A 19,304-nucleotide genomic window follows, 5' to 3' on the forward strand; every position below is an offset into this window, starting at 1 on the left:
AGCCACCGTGAGCGCACAAAACCATAAGAGACACCCAGCCACCGCGAGCGCACAAAACCATAAGAGACACCCAGCCACCGCGAGCGCCCAAAACCATAAGAGACCCCAGCCACCGCGAGCGCACTAAACCATAAGAGACACCCAGCCACTGTGAGCGAACAAAACCATAAGAGACCCCAGCCACCGCGAGCGCACAAAACCATAAGAGACCCCAGCCACCGCGAGCGCACAAAACCATAAGAGACACCCAGCCACCGCGAGCGCACAAAACCATAAGAGACACCCAGCCACCGCGAGCGCACAAAACCATAAGAGACACCCAGCCACCGCGAGCGCCCAAAACCATAAGAGACCCCAGCCACCGCGAGCGCACTAAACCATAAGAGACACCCAGCCACTGTGAGCGAACAAAACCATAAGAGACCCCAGCCACCGCGAGCACGCGAAACCATAAGAGACACACAGCCACCGCGAGCGCACAAAAACATAAGAGACACCCTGCCACCGTGAGCGCACAAAACCATAAGAGACACCCAGGCACCGCGAGCACACGAAACCATAAGAGACACCCAGCCACCACAAGAGCAGGAAACCATAAGAGACCCCAGCCACCGTGAGCACACAAAACCATAAGAGGCACCCAGCCACCGCGAGCGCACAAAACCATAAGAGGCACCCAGCCACTGTTAGCGCACAAAACCATAAGAGGCACCCAGCCACCGCAAGCGCACAAAACCATAAGAGGCACCCAGCTACCGCGAGCGCACAAAACCATAAGAGACCCCAGCCACTGCGAGCCCACGAAACCATAAGAGGCACCCAGCCACGCGAGCGCACAAAACCATAAGAGGCACCGAGCCACCGCAAGCCCACAAAACCATAAGAGACACCCAGCGACCGCGAGCGCACAAAACCATAAGAGACACCCAGCTAGGCCGAGCGCAGGAAACCATAAGAGTCACCCAGCCACAGCGAGCGCACAAAACCATAAGAGACACCCAGCCACCGCAAGCGCACGAAATCATAAGAGGCACCCAGCCACTGCGAGCTCACAAAACCATAAGAGACACCCAGCCACAGTGAGCGCACAAAACCATAAGAGACACCCAGCCAACGCGAGCCACCGAGAGCACACGAAACCATAAGAGACACCCAGCCGCGAGCACACCAAACCATAAGAGGCACCCAGCCACCGCGAGCGCACAAAACCATAAAAGAAACCCAGCCACCGCGAGCACACGAAACCATAAAAAATACCCAGGCACTGCGAGCGCACAAAACCATAAGAGACACCCAGCCGCGAGCACACCAAACCATAAGAGGCACCCAGCCACCGCGAGCGCACGAAACCATAAAAGAAACCCAGCCACCGCGAGCGCACGAAACCATAAGAAACACCCAGGCACTGCGAGCGCGCCACCAGAGCGAGCAGATCCTTCTCACTAACACGCAGAGACACGGAGCTTGAACTCCGTGAGCAAACACTCTGTGAACGTTAACTTCCACACACTTCCCATAAATACATTAAACTGAAACACACGACAAATAAATTGTGACTCACTAAATAGGCTTTGTACATGGCCCACGCTGTTTTTGCATGCGCAAACAGGTTTGCAAACCCGTTTGCGCATACCAAAACGGTCCTACATCTGGCCCCACAACCTCACTCTCTAAAGGAAGCCAGAAATATGCTATCTTCTAAAAATCTATGAATCTACCCCAGAGATATAGAGTCAAAATATTTAGATTAATAGGACAAGGATAGGACCACCCATTCATGAATGTACACCAAAACACAGAGCCACCGCATTTTCATTAATATACCCCAGAAAAACAAAGTCTCCAACTTTTTTATAATTAACCACTCATGTAATGCATTCAGAAATACAGAACCACCACTCCAACAATACACCCAGAAACTAAGAGCAACCAAGAATTCCCTAATATACCCACACTTCCCGAATGAACCTCAGAAATAGAGAGCCACTCACTATTCTCTGAAGTACATAGATAGATAGGGTCACGGCCCCATTCACTAATGTACCCATACAATGGGAGCGACCTTCGATTTACTATTGAGTCTAGAATTATGTGCCATGTCACTTCTGCACCTAGAAATACAGAGCTACACTCAATTCAACACTACATGGAGCCCGACAAACATTCCCTAAAGTACCCATTAATCCCGAGGCCGCGCCCCTTCACTAATGCACCTTTCAAATACTCAGTCTCCCATCATTCACTAATTGGCCATGAAATGCAGAGCCAACATCAATGCAGTATAGCGCCCAGAATTACAAAGGCTCCACCCATTCAATAACGTGCACAGAAATACAAAGTAGTATTCACAGTATAATCAGACATTTAGAGCCACATATATTCACTAATATAAACAGCCGTGCCGAGGCACTGCCCTATTCACTAATGTGCCCCAGAAATAAAGAGACCCCACCGAAACTACAGTTTAGTCAGAAATACAGAGGCAGTGCCCACTCACTACTATATACGCCCCAAATAGTCTCTAGCCACTCACTAGCAAGACCCAAAATACCGAGCCGCCATCCATGCATTAACGCACCCAGAATTACAAAGCCACCATCCACCCCCTGGAGAACTCCAGATAGACAAAATCCAAACACCATTCACTAGATCACCCCGAAATACAGAGCAGACATCGTATTCCAAAGGCGTCCCCTCAATCAGCAATGTACCCCAAAATAAAGGTGTCAACTTACTCATGAAGACACTCAGAGGTATAGAAGCATCTTTGTTGCTTTTTACATTGTAATCAAACATTACATGGGCTTATCGTGTTATGCACTAATGTGCTTCTGAAATACAGAGCTGTTACCCTATTAAAGACTTCAAAAACACAGATGCATTACTCGCATTCAGTAATGCGTCCCAAAAGCAGGATTATTACCAAAATGATGTTCTCACTGCACTATGTACACGATTGCACCTAGGAAAGATAGGGCTCGCAGCTTAGACCCCAAAAGAATTTTTTTTAAAAAGGGATCAACCATCCATTTAATGATGTGCCCCTGAAACACAGAGGCATCACCTCACTTTTGTAGGTGGAAATAAGAAGCAATTATAGCATTCACATGAGCAACCACTTGATTTATTGTTCAGTGCCATAACCTCATGCATGATTTGCCCCAGAAATATTGAGCAATGTATGTGAGTATGGATGGGGTATTTATAGTAAAAAGCTAGCCGAAAGGTACACTTGAAATGTGGAGGCGCTATCACATTTACCAATGTACCCAGGCAATATTGAGTCAGCACCCTTTCTTGAAGACATCTGGAATACAGAGCTACTATCCCACTTCCCATCACCCAGCTAGACCCAAGAATTGGAGAGGCAGCACCCCAATCTCTAACACACCCAAGAAACACTGAGCTACTACCCCATTCATTACCCATTCATTAAATTACAAAGAAATACAGAGCCACACTTCCTTCGCGAATGCAACAAGGAGGATCAGTAAAACACTCACTGACACGCACCCAGAGAGTAACACACCATTCTCATTTGATGCTGTCACTAAAGAAACACAACACACCGTCTCAATCCAGTGTATGAACACAAATGCCCTACCCACTCACGAAAAGTAAGAGCAATAGAGAACGACCACCTCAGTGCACACCAACAAACAGTAGCACATTTCATTCACTAGCGCGATCCAGATGTGCACACCCTCATTCGCTGAAGTGCCATAGAAACTCATCCAGTGCCACATACACTGATAAATCCCCAAAACAAACTCTCTACATCCATCATTGCTGCGCCTGAGGTCGTCAGAGCCACCTCATTCTTCACTAACGTGGCATCATTATCATGATCTCTGCGCTTTAACAGATAGATCCCGGAAATACAGTCACTACTTCTTTCTTTACGTGCCTAAGGAATAAAGAACGGCCATTCAATGCATAACGGTACCCCAGAAAACAGAACCAGGAATCATTCGAATAAACCGTCGAGAAATTCCAAGCCAAGACCTCATTCTATTCATCCATACCCATAAATAAATAGCCACATCTTCATTCACTAAAGTGCAAAAATACAACCCAACCTTGTTCACTAAAAAATGCAGAAACATTAGTAGACCTCTCATTTCACCAATGCACCCTAAAATACAAAGCCTATGTGACACCCACATGTACTCTAGAATTAAAGGCATCCTGCCTCATTTACTAAGCTATACATGAACAGAGAAAACTATCCAGTATCTAAACAAAGCAATGTACAGCTCACTGTTGAACCCCCAAATGGAGTCACTGCTCCATTTATTAATACACCGCAGTAAACCAGTAGCCCCATCACATTTACTAAATCACCCAGAATGAAATATAATGTTACTACCTAAAATATTGATGTGTTACAGAAGTGGAGGAGTGATAATTACCCGATTCAGTGATATGCACCAGAAATTCAGAGCTGCTAAGTTGGTAAAAAATATCACCACGGCATTGAGCCATAGGCCATCCTCCACACCCAAGAATACAGAGACTTCTGTACAATCAGAAGAACACCCGGGCATGTAGAGTCATTATTTCATTCACTAATACACTCTCTCTATATATAAATAACTACAGCTAATCGAATCATTAAATAATATAACTCAAGATTCACAGCCACAAGCCTATTCACTAACACATCCGAAAAACAGGGATCCATCGTGCAACGGTCTCTTAGAAACAAAGAACCATATAACTATGCATTACTTAATCCCCGAAATAAAGAGTCACCACCTCATTCACGGATGTACTTGAACTAATGAGCCTCCACCCCACCCAATAAAGAGACATACAGGATCCTTCGCCAGTGGACTAATGCACCTGGAAATACAGAGACCCCATCCATTCCTGAAAGCGCTTGATACACCATACATCCACCACACTCTCCAGTGCACCACATACATGGAGAGTGTTGTACCTTATTCACATGTGCTCCCCAAAAATAGAAAGGCGCCACATCATTTACCTTACACTGTTAAATATTCACTCCACTTGAAGAAAAAGGCAATCAACCCCATTTAACACCTCACTGAAAAGCTGCTGCCATACCATTACCCAATGAACACTAACACACTGTGTCATTCATGTGCACCTAGTGGACGCACCTCTGGAGCCTGCATGCCAGCCAGATGTTCCTGTTTAGAGAGATAATTGAGCATTCGTTCTGATAGCGGATGAGTGACAACTTAGGACACTATTGAGGGACAATCACTTTGCAAGAAAAATGGAGGCGGCTAGCACTCTTTCTAGGGACCCTAGAGGAAGAGCCCTTTTTTAAGGACGACATAACACTTCAGAAATACTCCCTCTCTGAGAGGATATTATCAACACTCCTTAAACATGCTTGAAACATTCCAGGGTAATTACTAAAGAGACAGTGGATAAACTATCCCTCTTAGGATTTAGCAGGCAGCAGTGGGGAAGTTCCTCACTAAAAGATACTACTGGAAGGCTGAGCCCTGTTGAAGGAGGGTGTTGTAGAAGAAACAGCAGAAGCGTGGTGTTCTTGAGGAGATCGAAGAGTGATTCTCTTTTAAGAAGGTGCAGGAGAGGGCTAAACTCTCTCAAGAGCAAGATGGGCAGTGCAAGAGACACTCCATTGAGGATCTAGGGTAATAGCAGACTCTACAATTGTGAGTGAACAGAGACTCCTCCTTTGGGGAAGACAGTAGAGTGACCATGCGACAGTACGTTCTGAGGATACAGAGAAGGGGCAGAAAAAGCTTCAGAAGGAAGGTGGATGAACGGAAGATCGTTAGCATTGAAAGCAAGAGGACAGTTCTCCTGCTAAAGCCCGCAGGGACTGACTAGGCATCGGAAGCGCAGTCCTATTTTTCAGTGGGATTTTCATAGTATTTACCTCATAGTATTAACCATGGAGAGTTGAGACACCACATAAAAGGATTTCAATAGAAAGGTACATGTAAACGTGAGGAAGGTGACAGCATGCTGACTCACATCTCAGCACTCACTCTGCCCCAATGCCTAATGGTAAACACAGTGCATGATAAAACTTACTTCAGTAGTAGTCTTGAATTTTTCACCTTGTTAGTTCAGACTGTGCTGTGTAACTCTAGACCTGTGTTTCTGGATTCATTCTTCCTGTATGTATGTTAGTGCTTTATATCACACCTTCGCCCATTCCTGCTAAGATCTGCACAGTTTTCATGCATTCCCCAGCCATCTACACACCATTTTGATACCAATCGAACTATGTATAATCCTGTTTTGTCTGACTTTGTGTTCTTATCTCCCCTTTTACCATGTGCTTATGTAAATATTGTTCCTCATGACTGTTTTATTATGTTGCCTGTATACTGCCTACCATATCACACCTTCCTTCGCTATTCTTGTAAAGCACTGTCACTTAGAAAATAACTTATTTTGTGCTATATACAACTCTAAAATGGATAAATAAATTCCTTCATCAGTAGAGAGCAATAATTCGTTTTGGGGGTGCTGGAACTCTTGCCCAAAGTCTTCTCAGGTCTCTGTAACACTCACCAAGCTCATCAGTTCAGTAGCTCAAGGGATCCTTTTCAAACAAAAGGAGGGAGAGAGTTCACTGCCTCACATCCTAGCATATAATTTGCCCCAGTGCATCCTGGTAAATGCAATGCATGATAAAACTTACTTCTGTTGTAGTCTTCAATTTTCATCCTTGTTGGGGCAGCCTATGCAACCCTAGACACGTATTTCTGTATTCATTCCTTCATCAATAGAGATCAGGAGATCATTTCAGAGTTTGGGGAAATGCTTCCCAAAGTCTTCTCAGGTCTCTGTACCACTGACCAGATGCAGGTGCATCAACACAAGCTGATCCGCTCTGTAGCTCAAGGGAGCCTTTTCCAACCAAAAGGCATGGTTTGTTCCCCGGTACCCATTAAGCCTCCGCCACCAAGGACATCACCTGTGGTGTAACCCAAGGATCATCCCTCAACCCCACCATGTACAACATTTACAGGCCCCTTCTTGCAGATGTCCTCAGATCTCACAGCCTCAACATAATCTGTTACGCCATCGACACTCAGCCTATCCTCTCAATCACATGGACCCTACCAATGTCAAAACCAACTTCTGCAGTGCCATGACAGATGTAGTCAAATGGATGAGAGACAGCTGCCTCAAGCTCAACTTCGACAAAACAGAAGGCTAATCTTCAGGAATAACACCTCTGTATGGGACCACAACTGGTGGCCAGCAGAACCTGGGCCAACACCCACAACAACAAACCATGCATGCAACCTCTGCATCATCCTCGACCGCCACCTGACAATTAAATGGCAAGTCATTGCAGTCACCTCTTCATGTTTCCACACCCTCTGCATTCTCTGCAGAAGTTTTAAATGCATCCAATCGACAACAGAAAGACTGTCACTAAGGTCCTCATCACTAGCAGCCTTAACTATGGCCATTCTCTCTACGCCGGGATCTCCACCCAACTCCTCAAAATACTCCAGACTATATAGAACACTGCAGCCAGACTTATCCGTGATCCTCCCCAAACTGACCCACATCACCCCTCACCTCAGAAACCTCCACTGGCTTCCCATCCAGAAGACATGCCAGTTCAATATCCTCACACACGCCTATAAAGCTCTACACAACCAATGACCATCCTACATCAGCCATCGACTGAACTTCCACCTGCCCGCAAGACACCTGCGCTACGCCGCACTCACACACACACCGCACATTCATCGCAGTGTGAGCCATTCCTTCTCCTACATTGCCGCCAAGACCTGGAATGACATGCCGTTTCACATCCAAACAGCACCCTCTCTGGTGGACTAATTAAAAAGTCTCAAAACCTGGCTTTTCGACAGAGACACAGCATCCTGAGCGCCCAGATGCCTCTAGGGGTGACAGTGCACACTCTACAAATGCTGATTGATTGATGAAGTGGAAATCTTGGAATGAGAACACTTTGTGGTGCTATCTCTGTATTTCCAAGGCATGTGTCAATCTTGCACTTCCACTGTTCTGCTACATTTTCATGTTGGCGTTAAAATTTCTCCTCATTGTAGCAAAAACATGCCAGTCACCCACACTGCCCATTTTTGGCAGGTTTCAGATATGCTAGACAGATGGTCTAGGGCTTAGAAAGGTGTGCCCAAAAGGAACAGAGTACATGTAGGGATGCAAGAAGAAAGAGGTGAGAAAAGCTGAACACAGATAGTAATAAAGCATTTTCTAAATCTGATGATGTACTTCATGTGGGAGCCAGAATTATTTTGGTTAATTTATTTTTTAGGTCCAAATGCTGCAAAACTGCTCAAAAAGATGTTGCAGATTTGCAATGAAAATATGGAGATGACAGATTCCTTTTTGGAATTCAGAACCAGTGCGATTATATTAATTGAATCAAAGATAGGGGCATTTTGAACCTCTAACTGGGCAATTTTCACACACATTTTACAGAGCCATCAGTGCAAAATAATATTTAGAGCTGGCGCAAAAGTCATTCTTTCCCTGAACGACCAGAAGCCAATTTGCTCGGATGGTCAGTGATAAATGCTGTCGCAAAACTTCTCGGTCACCTGTAGTAAACTTCACAGTCACTGGTGCAATGAATTAATCCGGGCCCCTATTTTGCATGACATACTTTTATGTATTTTTACTTTTATTTTAAGGTTTCAATTCAGTTAATCAGTAAATGTAGAGCGCAGCTTATCATCCATGATAGAATGCAGGTGCTGGGATGCTGGGCTTAGTCGAAAAGCCAGGTCTTGAGTCTCTTCCTGAAGTTCATCAATAAGGGTGATGTTCAGAGGTGGAGAGGGGGGGGCGTTCCAGGACTTGGCAGCATGGTGGGAGAAAGAACGGCCTCCGCTGTGGCTACGTGGATGTGCGGTGTCTGTGCGAGGGCAAGGGAGGCAGAGTGAAGGTTTCTGTTTGATTGGTGGAAGTTCAGGCATGGTTCATGTATGCTGGTTCTTGGTCGTGGAGGGCTCTGTAGACATGTGTCACTAATTTGAATTGGCATATTTTCTGGAAAGGTATCCAGGGGAGGTTTCTAATAAAATATGGAGTTGCAACAACCCCACAAAAGAGATTTTCAGCCTTTTAAATAGTCTTGCAAAACCTGTACTTTCAGAAGACCCTATTGAAGCCTCCAATACACACTGTGAAAAGTTAGCAGAGTATTTTATTGGCAAGATATGTGAGATCTATTCGAACTTTACCCTTAGGACTACCGCTTTGAGGTCAGATGGCCCTACTAGCAATGCCCCATACTTGCTAAATGCCCTCTCTCTTTTGAGTCTGTCTGAGCTAGGTATTCTATGTAGCCAAGTTTCAGGATTCTCTTCGTTTACCATGTCTAGAATTGATTATCTTTCCTTTTCACTGTCATCTGTACATGGCCCCTGGAAGCATGCTAAGGTCATCCCCATCCTCTCTGGATGCTTTCAAACCTGAGAATTTTCCGCCTATCTCTCGCCTGCCTTTCCTTGCTAAGGTAGCAGAGAGACATGGTCATGATATCCTAACTAAGTTTTTAGAAGAGAACCAGATTTTGGATACTTCCCAGAACAGCTTTAGGCTGGCGCAGAGTACAGAACCTGCACTCCTTGAGGTTAGATAGCCCTAGTTCTATGGAATGCGCTCCCTCTGTCGATCAGAAACATCCAGAGCCACTTGTCCTTTAGGAAATCTCTAAAAACTTGCCTTTTCTCTTCTTAGGGTTTGCCTCTGGTATCTTTTCCTTAGGTCATGGTCGCAGTAATTATTTAAGTACAGACTAGCGCTTGGAAGCTCCGTTGTTGGGGCAGCTAGGCGCTCTATAATTTTATAACATAACATAAGGTGTTGGGCGATGTGGGGCCTTTTGGGCACTTTGAGGACCAGTCCGATCGCTGAGTTCTATGTTGTCTGGAGCCTTCTTGTTAGACCTGGCATCTTTGGCGTGATTGCCCCCATCTTTTTGCCTCTGCCTCCTGTATTTTTGATGCTGTGCTGGATTCGTTTTTGCTGGTTTAGATGCTTTGGACACTCTGCCACTGCTGATCAGTGCCAGAGTGTGAGTGCTCCCTATGTAAATTGTTATTCTGATTGGATATACATGTTTGGCATATTTGTATCACCATGAAGTCCCTCGTAAAGTGCACTGGGTGTGCCAGGGCCGGTGATGACAAATGCTGCTCGTGGGCCTGCAGCACTGATTGTGCCACCCACAGGAGTAGCTCTAAAATGGTGTCTCGGGCCTGCCACTGCAGCGCCTACGGCAGTTTAGAACTGCCATGTCCTCCTGGTCCGCGCCCCCGCTGACCAGGCCTAACCCTTCCCTTTTCGTGCACATCAGTCACCCCTATGGAAGGCCCAAGGTACCCCCCTGGGCAGGGTGCAGTGTATGTGAAAGGTAGAGCATGTACTAGTGCAGGTGACATGCTCTGGTAGTGAATTACAGCCATTTTCGTTTTTCACTATTGTAAGGCTATCTTGCTCCTTAGGTTAACATGGGGGATGCTGGCTACAGTGGTTAACGGCATTTCTTCCCATAGGAACAAGATAGGACATAAGTATCTAGTATCCCTGAACTCAGAATTTAATAACGCATCTTTTAGGAAAGGTGGTTTTTAGATCCTGTGTTTGAGGACAGTACTTTTAGAAAGTTGCTGTTCTCTTGTCTGACCCTTCTGTGTGCCAGAGACTGTTTGTGTATTGACTGTCTGGTTTGTGAGTGACAGGGGCTGGGGAGTCCCCCCAGAGGCTGGATGAGTCAGCACTAGGCTGAGTGGAGCAATTGCTACCTGAGTGGTGGGAGGAGTTAGCACCTGAGCTGAATAGGGCTGTGCCTGCCTGCCACAATGCTGGCTCCACCTCCTGCGGGGCGGCTGAGGACTCTGCCCCTCACTCTGAAAGGAAAGATGCAGCCAGCAAAACAAAGTGCTCAGGATCCACCCAGAACTGGTTCAGACCGGGCTCAGGGCCCACATGCACTGAGAGAACAAAGACTTTAGGGGTATAAGTACAGGACCCCTGATAACAGAAAATTAGATCATCCTGGAAACCAAGAAGGAACCTCTGCCAAGGAGAAAGCTGACTCTGAAGAAGGAAGACTGTCCTGCGGTTGCTCTGCCGGACTGACCTGCTGTTGCTTGCTGCCAAGGAGAGGGGAAGGACTTTGCTGTGAGCTGTGTCCCCTGTCTTGAAGGGATCTCCAAGGGCCTGAGAAGAGCTGGCTCCCTGTTTCCGAAGTCCCAGGAACAAAAGGACTTCACCCCCAGTCTCCCTGAACTCTGCTGAGAGAGTTCTGTCCTTCGTAGAGTGCTTGATCCAGTTGTGGGGCCTCTAGAAGTTGAACCTGAGCTGGGAAGCTTGAGACTAAGCTGAGAAACTTGTGAAGCTGAAAAGTGTCGCATCGCTCGCTTGCGGAGCGCATCCCCGACAGTGCGAGAAGTTTCCCGCCGCTACGAAGGTCGAGATCGGCGCAGCGCCTGACATCGCTGCCGGAGCCGTCGCACCCTTCGTTTGCGGGACGCACCAGACCGGTGCGGGAGAATCAAACATCGCTGCGAGTGTCGTCGCAGAGCCTGTCGTCTGGGTGAGAACGCCGCACCGCTTGCTTGCGGACCGCATCACGTCGCTGCAGACATCGCTGCAGAAGCATCTCACCGAGGAGCTGTGAGAGAGAGGATCACCGCTGGACCGCGCATCGTCGCCCCGGAGATCGTCGCAGCCCCTACGAGATCATCGCATCGTGCCTTTGCGAGAACAGACTTCCCACGGAACCTACGCACCGGAATCTACGCAAGCTGCCTTCCTCCCCTTACAGACCGGATTCGTCGCCGCACGCCCGCTGCTGCAGCGGGGCCTCCCCAGGGTAACAGGAGTAGCGCATCGCTTGTTTCCACCGCACCAGCTTCCTGCCTGTGGAACTTTGTTGCATCTAAAAGGTACTGTGAGTAAACGTGACGCAACTGTGAACTTTTCACGCATCTGTGGATTATTTTAACGCAACTTAAAGAACTTTGATTACAACCTGAAGAACTCTTTTGAAACCATATCCTTGAATTGTGTATGTTGGATTTTTGCTGTTTTGGTCTTGTGTAGTTTAGAATAAATATCTTTATTTTCCTAAACTGTTGTGGAATCAGTTTGTGGTGTTTTCACTGTGTTACTGTGAGTGTTGGTACAAATACTTAACGCATTGCCTCTGGTTAGCCTAGACTGCTCAGGCCAAGCTACCTTGAGGGCGAGCAGGGGTTATCTAAGAGGGTTATCTCCTCATCCTGACTAGAAGCAAGGGTCCCTATTTGGACATTGGTACCTACCTCTGCCAACTAGAGACCCCCAGTTCTAACATTGGTGGTCAGGCGGTGGGATTTGAACTTGTATTTGTACTTGACCCACAGTAATTGGTGTACATCACTAGTGAGTGCAGACCATTACGCCACCGCATACTACTGGTTTTTGAGTTTTTGAATTCTGTTGTTGAGTAACTCTTCGGAAAGCATCATGTCTCTGAATGGGAAAGCGCCCAGTGAGGAGGCAGAGATAGATTTGGAATTCTCGATTGAAGATCTGTACTCCTACTCAGTAAAGCAACTTAGGAAATTCTGCCTTGAGTTTGAGTGCCCCATAAAAAGCGCCTACAGGAAAGAGGAGCTGCAGAGAATCTTGAAAGCCCATTGGGAGGCACAAGAGGGAGATGATGATGTGGATGTAGAAAATGCTTTTCAAGGCAAAGATCTGCCAGTGGGCAGAGTAGGCTCAGGAGTTGGCAGCAACCACTCCAGTAGGGGCCTCACCCCAGAAGAGTTACAAGAAAATCAAAGAATAAGAGAATATGACTTGGAGGTCATGAAAATGAAAATGAGGCAATTGGAAGTAGAGAAGGCAGCGGAGGAGAGCAAGGATGCCCGTGCCTTAGAGGAAAAGAAATTGCTTTTGGCTCATGAATTGAGAATAAAAGAGCTGGATCTGAAAAACAAGGAGGTGGATGCCAGTTCAAATGGTGGCAGCGCGCAGCCAGTGCATGGGGGTAAAGTATATATTCCCAAAGACCTGGTACAGAATTACCATAGGAGTGAGGATATTTATGCCTGGTTCACTTCGTATGAAATTGCATTGAAGATGAATGATGTGCCTGACAAGTATTGGGGGCGGGCCTGTGGAAACATTTTGAGGCGTCTGGGAGGAGTGCTCTAGAGCCTTTAGAGTTGACAGGTGCCATGACCTACCCCAATATGAAGGAGGCCTTATGTCTCAGGTATGGCCTTACTCCAGAGCAGTACAGACTGCAGTTTAGAAACTCCAAGAAGAAAGAGTCTGAGACTTGGATGGAGTGTGTGAATGGGTACTCGCGTGCACTGGAAGGTTGGATGAAGGGCAGTAAAGTAACTGATTTGAAGGGGTTGTTGCATTTAATCAGTTGGGAGCACTTGAGTAGTCTTTGTGTTCCAGAGCTGCGCCAGCATCTTTTAGACAGCAGGCTGACAGACCCCATTGAGCTTGCTAAGGAGGCGGACCGCTGGTCCAGTACCAGGGTCCACAAAGGAATTGTGGGTACCACAGCCAAAGGTGGGCAGGGTCCCCAGCAGAAGAGTGGGGGGGACAAGGGTAACCAAAAGGAGTTCTCACAAGGGCCCCAAAGTAGTTCCCCCGGAACAGGATTCCCAAACCCCCAAGCCTAAACAGCCATGGCCCTCTAAGGGTAGGCGGGACAAGAGAAATAACCAGGGTCCCCCTACCTGCTATCACTGCAACGAGGTGGGCCATATTGCTCCGAAATGTCCCAAGAAGAAGCCCGCACCCACTGGTGCTCCCGCCCCAGCGTTAGCTAGTGTAGCTTTGGGTGGGGATTTGGTTTCTAGTGATTGGGGAGAGCTAGCAGTTATGACCCTTGTCTCGCTAGGAGACCAAGAGGTGGTCCAGGAAACCTTACTGCCCTCTAACACTAAGAAATATGGGCAGAAGGTGACCATCAATGGGAGGGAGGTTGAGGCTCTGAGAGACACCGGAGCCAGTGTGACATCCGTGCGGTGTCAGTGGGTGTCTGACGAGCAAATCATCCCTGGTGTACTCCGCCCTGTAGTGGCCGCTGACAGCTCAGTGCGCCTCTGCAAGCTAGCGAAGGTTTCCTTTGAATGGGGAGGAGTCTCTGGTCTTTTGGAGGTAGTTGTCAGTGATGCCTTGCCTGTGGACTGTCTGTTAGGCAACGACCTGGAGAGTTCTCCATGGAAAGACATAGAACACCGAACTCACTTGGAGATGTTGGGTCTGCCTGCGTGGATCTGCGTGACCACGCGTGCTATGGCAGCCAGTAAGGGTGAATCAGCAGAACTGGAGCCTGAAACAGTGGCCCAGAGACCTGCCAGGAGGGGAAGAGGCAGAGGGCGCGGGAAACCAGCCCCAGCCGTTCCCACGGTCCAGGAGGAAGCAGAACCTGAGGGGGATGCCCTGGAACCGACAGGGGAACAGGTGGCCGAACTGGGAGACCTACCTGAGCTGACCCATTGGCAGCAAGAAGGTGGTCCCTCCAGGGAGGAGTTCTGCCAGGCGCAGAAGGAATGCCCTTCCCTCATTGGTCTGCGGCAACAGGCTGTAGATCAGGCAGCAGGTGGAGCAGTCAAAGATCACTATGTTTACTGGGAAGGTGACCTACTTTATAGCGAGCCTAAGTTTGCTGAACCCGGTGCAGCCCGTGTGCTGGTGGTACCCGAGCGCTTCAGAAACTTCCTAATGGGTCTGGCTCATGACGTGCCTCTTGCAGGACATCTGGGGCAAGACAAGACCCTAAACCGGCTTGTCACCCACTTCCACTGGCCCCAGATGAGAAAGCACGTTGGTTCCTTTTGCAGATCTTGCCAAACCTGTCAAGCTAGTGGCAAGACTGGAATGAAGTTGAAGGCCCCCCTTCAACCCTTCCCAGTGGTGAGCACCCCTTTCGAGCGGGTGGGCATAGATATCGTAGGGCCCCTGGACCCCAAGACAGCCTTAGGCAACAGGTTCATCCTGGTCTTGGTGGACCACGCCACCCGGTACCCGGAAGCAGTCCCTCTCAGGACAATCACAGCACCCGTGGTGGGCCGTGCATTGATGGGGATCTTTTCCCGTGTGGGGTTCCCCAGAGAGGTGGTCTCCGACCGGGGTACCAACTTCATCTCTAGGTACATGAAGTCTCTGTGGGAGGAGTGTGGGGTAACTTATAAGTTCACCACTCCTTACCATCCTCAAGGAAATGGGTTGGTTGAAAGGTTCAACCGGACCCTGAAAGGTATGATTATGGGCCTAGCGGAGCCCATGAGACGTAAGTGGGACGTCTTGTTACCATGCCTGTTGTTTGCCTACAGGGAGGTGCCTCAGAAGTCCTTAGGGTTCAGTCCCTTTGAACTCCTGTATGGCCACCCTGTTAGAGGACCTCTCTCGCTGGTGAAGGAGGGTTGGGAAAAGTCCCGTGGGAAAACCCCCCAGGATGTGTTCAGCTATGTGCTGGCCATCCGCAACCAGACACAACGCTTCAGGAAACTCGCCCAGGCGAACCTGGAAGCAAGCCAGGAAGAAATGAAAAGATGGTACGACCAGAATACCACTCTGGTCGAATTTCAACCTGGGCAGAAAGTGTGGGTGATGGCGCCAGTGGAGCCTTGCGCGCTCCAGGACAAGTGGTCTGGGCCATACGAGGTGGTGGAAAGGAAGAGTGAGGTAACCTACCTGGTTAACCTGAAGACTCCCAGGCAGCCCCTGAGAGTTTTGCACGTGAACCGCCTCAAACCACACTTTGAGAGGTCTGAAGTAACCATGCTCATGGCTACAGATGCAGGGATGGAAGAGGATAGCGATCCTCTCCCTGACCTCCTGTCAGTTAAGGAGCACGATGGGTCAGTGGATGGTGTGGTCCTCTCGCCCACCCTGACCCCAGAACAGCAGAATGACTGTCGCCAAGTGTTGGGTCAGTTCTCCTCTCTGTTCTCCCTGACCCCAGGAGTCACCAACTGGTGCGTCCATGACGTGGACACTGGAGACAGTTTGCCTGTGAAGCAAAAATTTTACAGGGTAGCTGACAAGGTCAGGGCCAGCATCAAGGAAGAAGTTTCCAAGATGTTGGCGCTAGGGGTGATTGAGCCCTCCAGCAGCCCCTGGGCTAGCCCAGTGGTCTTGGTCCCCAAGAAAGCTGCTACCCCCGGTGGCCCGCCAGAACTCCGGTTTTGCGTGGACTACCGCGGGCTCAATGCGGTCACGAAGACTGACGCACACCCTATCCCCAGAGCTGATGAGCTCGTGGATCGGTTGGGAGCTGCCAAGTACCTCAGTACGTTCGATTTGACTTCGGGGTACTGGCAGATTGCCTTAACTGATGGGGCCAAAGAGAGGTCAGCATTTTCAACGCCAGAGGGGCACTTCCAGTTCCGTGTCATGCCCTTTGGGTTGAAGAATGCCCCTGCCACGTTCCAGAGACTGGTTAACCAGGTACTGTCCGGGCTGGAGGAATTCAGCGCCGCATACTTGGATGACATTGCTGTGTTCAGCTCCACGTGGGAAGAACACTTGCAACACCTCTGCGAAGTGTTGAAGGCTCTGCAGAAGGCAGGCCTCACTATCAAGGCCAGTAAGTGCCAGATAGGGCAGGGATCTGTGGTGTATTTGGGACACCAGGTGGGGAGCGGCCAGGTGGCGCCCCTACAGGCAAAGATTGATACCATTCTGGCTTGGGAGCCCCCCAAGACCCAGACAGAGGTGAGAGCCTTTTTAGGACTCACCGGGTATTACAGACGGTTTGTCAAGGGATATGGCACCATTGTCGCCCCCTTGACAGAACTCACTTCCAAGAAGTTGCCCAAAAGAGTTGACTGGACTGACGCCTGCCAAACTGCTTTTGAGGCCCTGAAGACTGCGATGTGCACAGCACCGGTGCTCAAGGCACCTGACTTTTCCAGTGAGTTCATAGTTCAGACGGACGCTTCAGAGCATGGTGTGGGAGCAGTACTCTCACAAGCCACTGAGGAGAATGGAGACCAGCCAGTAGCTTTCATTAGTCGGAGGCTACTCCCCAGGGAACAGAAGTGGAGTGCGATTGAAAGGGAGGCTTTTGCTGTGGTCTGGGCTCTGAAAAAGTTGAGGCCCTACCTGTTTGGGACTCACTTTCGTGTTCAGACCGACCACAGGCCCCTCAGGTGGTTAATGCACATGAGGGGTGAAAATCCAAAACTGTTGAGGTGGTCCATCTCCCTACAGGGAATGGACTTTACGGTGGAACACCGCCCTGGTACAGAACACGCCAACGCTGATGGTCTGTCCAGGTTTTTCCGCCTTAGTGAAGAGAACTCCCAAGAGGGTGGGTAGTTCTCCCCACTTTCAGCTGGAGGGGACACGTGTTAGACCTGGCATCTTTGGCGTGATTGCCCCCATCTTTTTGCCTCTGCCTCCTGTATTTTTGATGCTGTGCTGGATTCGTTTTTGCTGGTTTAGATGCTTTGGACACTCTGCCACTGCTGATCAGTGCCAGAGTGTGAGTGCTCCCTATGTAAATTGTTATTCTGATTGGATATACATGTTTGGCATATTTGTATCACCATGAAGTCCCTCGTAAAGTGCACTGGGTGTGCCAGGGCCGGTGATGACAAATGCTGCTCGTGGGCCTGCAGCACTGATTGTGCCACCCACAGGAGTAGCTCTAAAATGGTGTCTCGGGCCTGCCACTGCAGCGCCTACGGCAGTTTAGAACTGCCATGTCCTCCTGGTCCGCGTCCCCGCTGACCAGGCCTAACCCTTCCCTTTTCGTGCACATCAGTCACCCCTATGGAAGGCCCAAGGTACCCCCCTGGGCAGGGTGCAGTGTATGTGAAAGGTAGAGCATGTACTAGTGCAGGTGACATGCTCTGGTAGTGAATTACAGCCATTTTCGTTTTTCACTATTGTAAGGCTATCTTGCTCCTTAGGTTAACATGGGGGATGCTGGCTACAGTGGTTAACGGCATTTCTTCCCATAGGAACAAGATAGGACATAAGTATCTAGTATCCCTGAACTCAGAATTTAATAACGCATCTTTTAGGAAAGGTGGTTTTTAGATCCTGTGTTTGAGGACAGTACTTTTAGAAAGTTGCTGTTCTCTTGTCTGACCCTTCTGTGTGCCGGAGACTGTTTGTGTATTGACTGTCTGGTTTGTGAGTGACAGGGGCTGGGGAGTCCCCCCAGAGGCTGGATGAGTCAGCACTAGGCTGAGTGGAGCAATTGCTACCTGAGTGGAGTGGTGGGAGGAGTTAGCACCTGAGCTGAATAGGGCTGTGCCTGCCTGCCACAATGCTGGCTCCACCTCCTGCGGGGCGGCTGAGGACTCTGCCCCTCACTCTGAAAGGAAAGATGCAGCCAGCAAAACAAAGTGCTCAGGATCCACCCAGAACTGGTTCAGACCGGGCTCAGGGCCCACATGCACTGAGAGAACAAAGACTTTAGGGGTATAAGTACAGGACCCCTGATAACAGAAAATTAGATCATCCTGGAAACCAAGAAGGAACCTCTGCCAAGGAGAAAGCTGACTCTGAAGAAGGAAGACTGTCCTGCGGTTGCTCTGCCGGACTGACCTGCTGTTGCTTGCTGCCAAAGAGAGGGGAAGGACTTTGCTGTGAGCTGTGTCCCCTGTCTTGAAGGGATCTCCAAGGGCCTGAGAAGAGCTGGCTCCCTGTTTCCGAAGTCCCAGGAACAAAAGGACTTCACCCCCAGTCTCCCTGAACTCTGCTGAGAGAGTTCTGTCCTTCGTAGAGTGCTTGATCCAGTTGTGGGGCCTCTAGAAGTTGAACCTGAGCTGGGAAGCTTGAGACTAAGCTGAGAAACTTGTGAAGCTGAAAAGTGTCGCATCGCTCGCTTGCGGAGCGCATCCCCGACAGTGCGAGAAGTTTCCCGCCGCTACGAAGGTCAAGATCGGCGCAGCGCCTGACATCGCTGCCGGAGCCGTCGCACCCTTCGTTTGCGGGACGCACCAGACCGGTGCGGGAGAATCGAACATCGCTGCGAGTGTCGTCGCAGAGCCTGTCGTCTGGGTGAGAACGCCGCACCGCTTGCTTGAGGACCGCATCACGTCGCTGCAGACATCGCTGCAGAAGCATCTCACCGAGGAGCTGCGAGAGAGAGGATCACCGCTGGACCGCGCATCGTCGCCCCGGAGATCGTCGCAGCCCCTACGAGATCATCGCATCGTGCCTTTGCGAGAACAGACTTCCTACGGAACCTACGCACCGGAATCTACGCAAGCTGCCTTCCTCCCCTTACAGACCGGATTCGTCGCCGCACGCCCGCTGCTGCAGCGGGGCTGTCGCATCGCCTCCCCAGGGTCTCAGGA

At 49.3% G+C, this 19,304-nt stretch overlaps 1 protein-coding gene across 2 annotated transcripts in view; it reads left to right on the forward strand.

Moving 5' to 3' along the window:
* TIPE3 (TNF alpha induced protein 8 like 3) overlaps positions 1-19,304 on the forward strand; it is a 424,743-nt gene that overhangs the window by 61,101 nt on the left and 344,338 nt on the right. The gene's annotated exons all lie outside the window — the stretch shown is intronic.

This window comes from Lissotriton vulgaris, chromosome 2_1 (genome assembly GCF_964263255.1).
Source record: "Lissotriton vulgaris chromosome 2_1, aLisVul1.2, whole genome shotgun sequence".
Lineage (NCBI taxonomy): Eukaryota > Metazoa > Chordata > Amphibia > Caudata > Salamandridae > Lissotriton > Lissotriton vulgaris.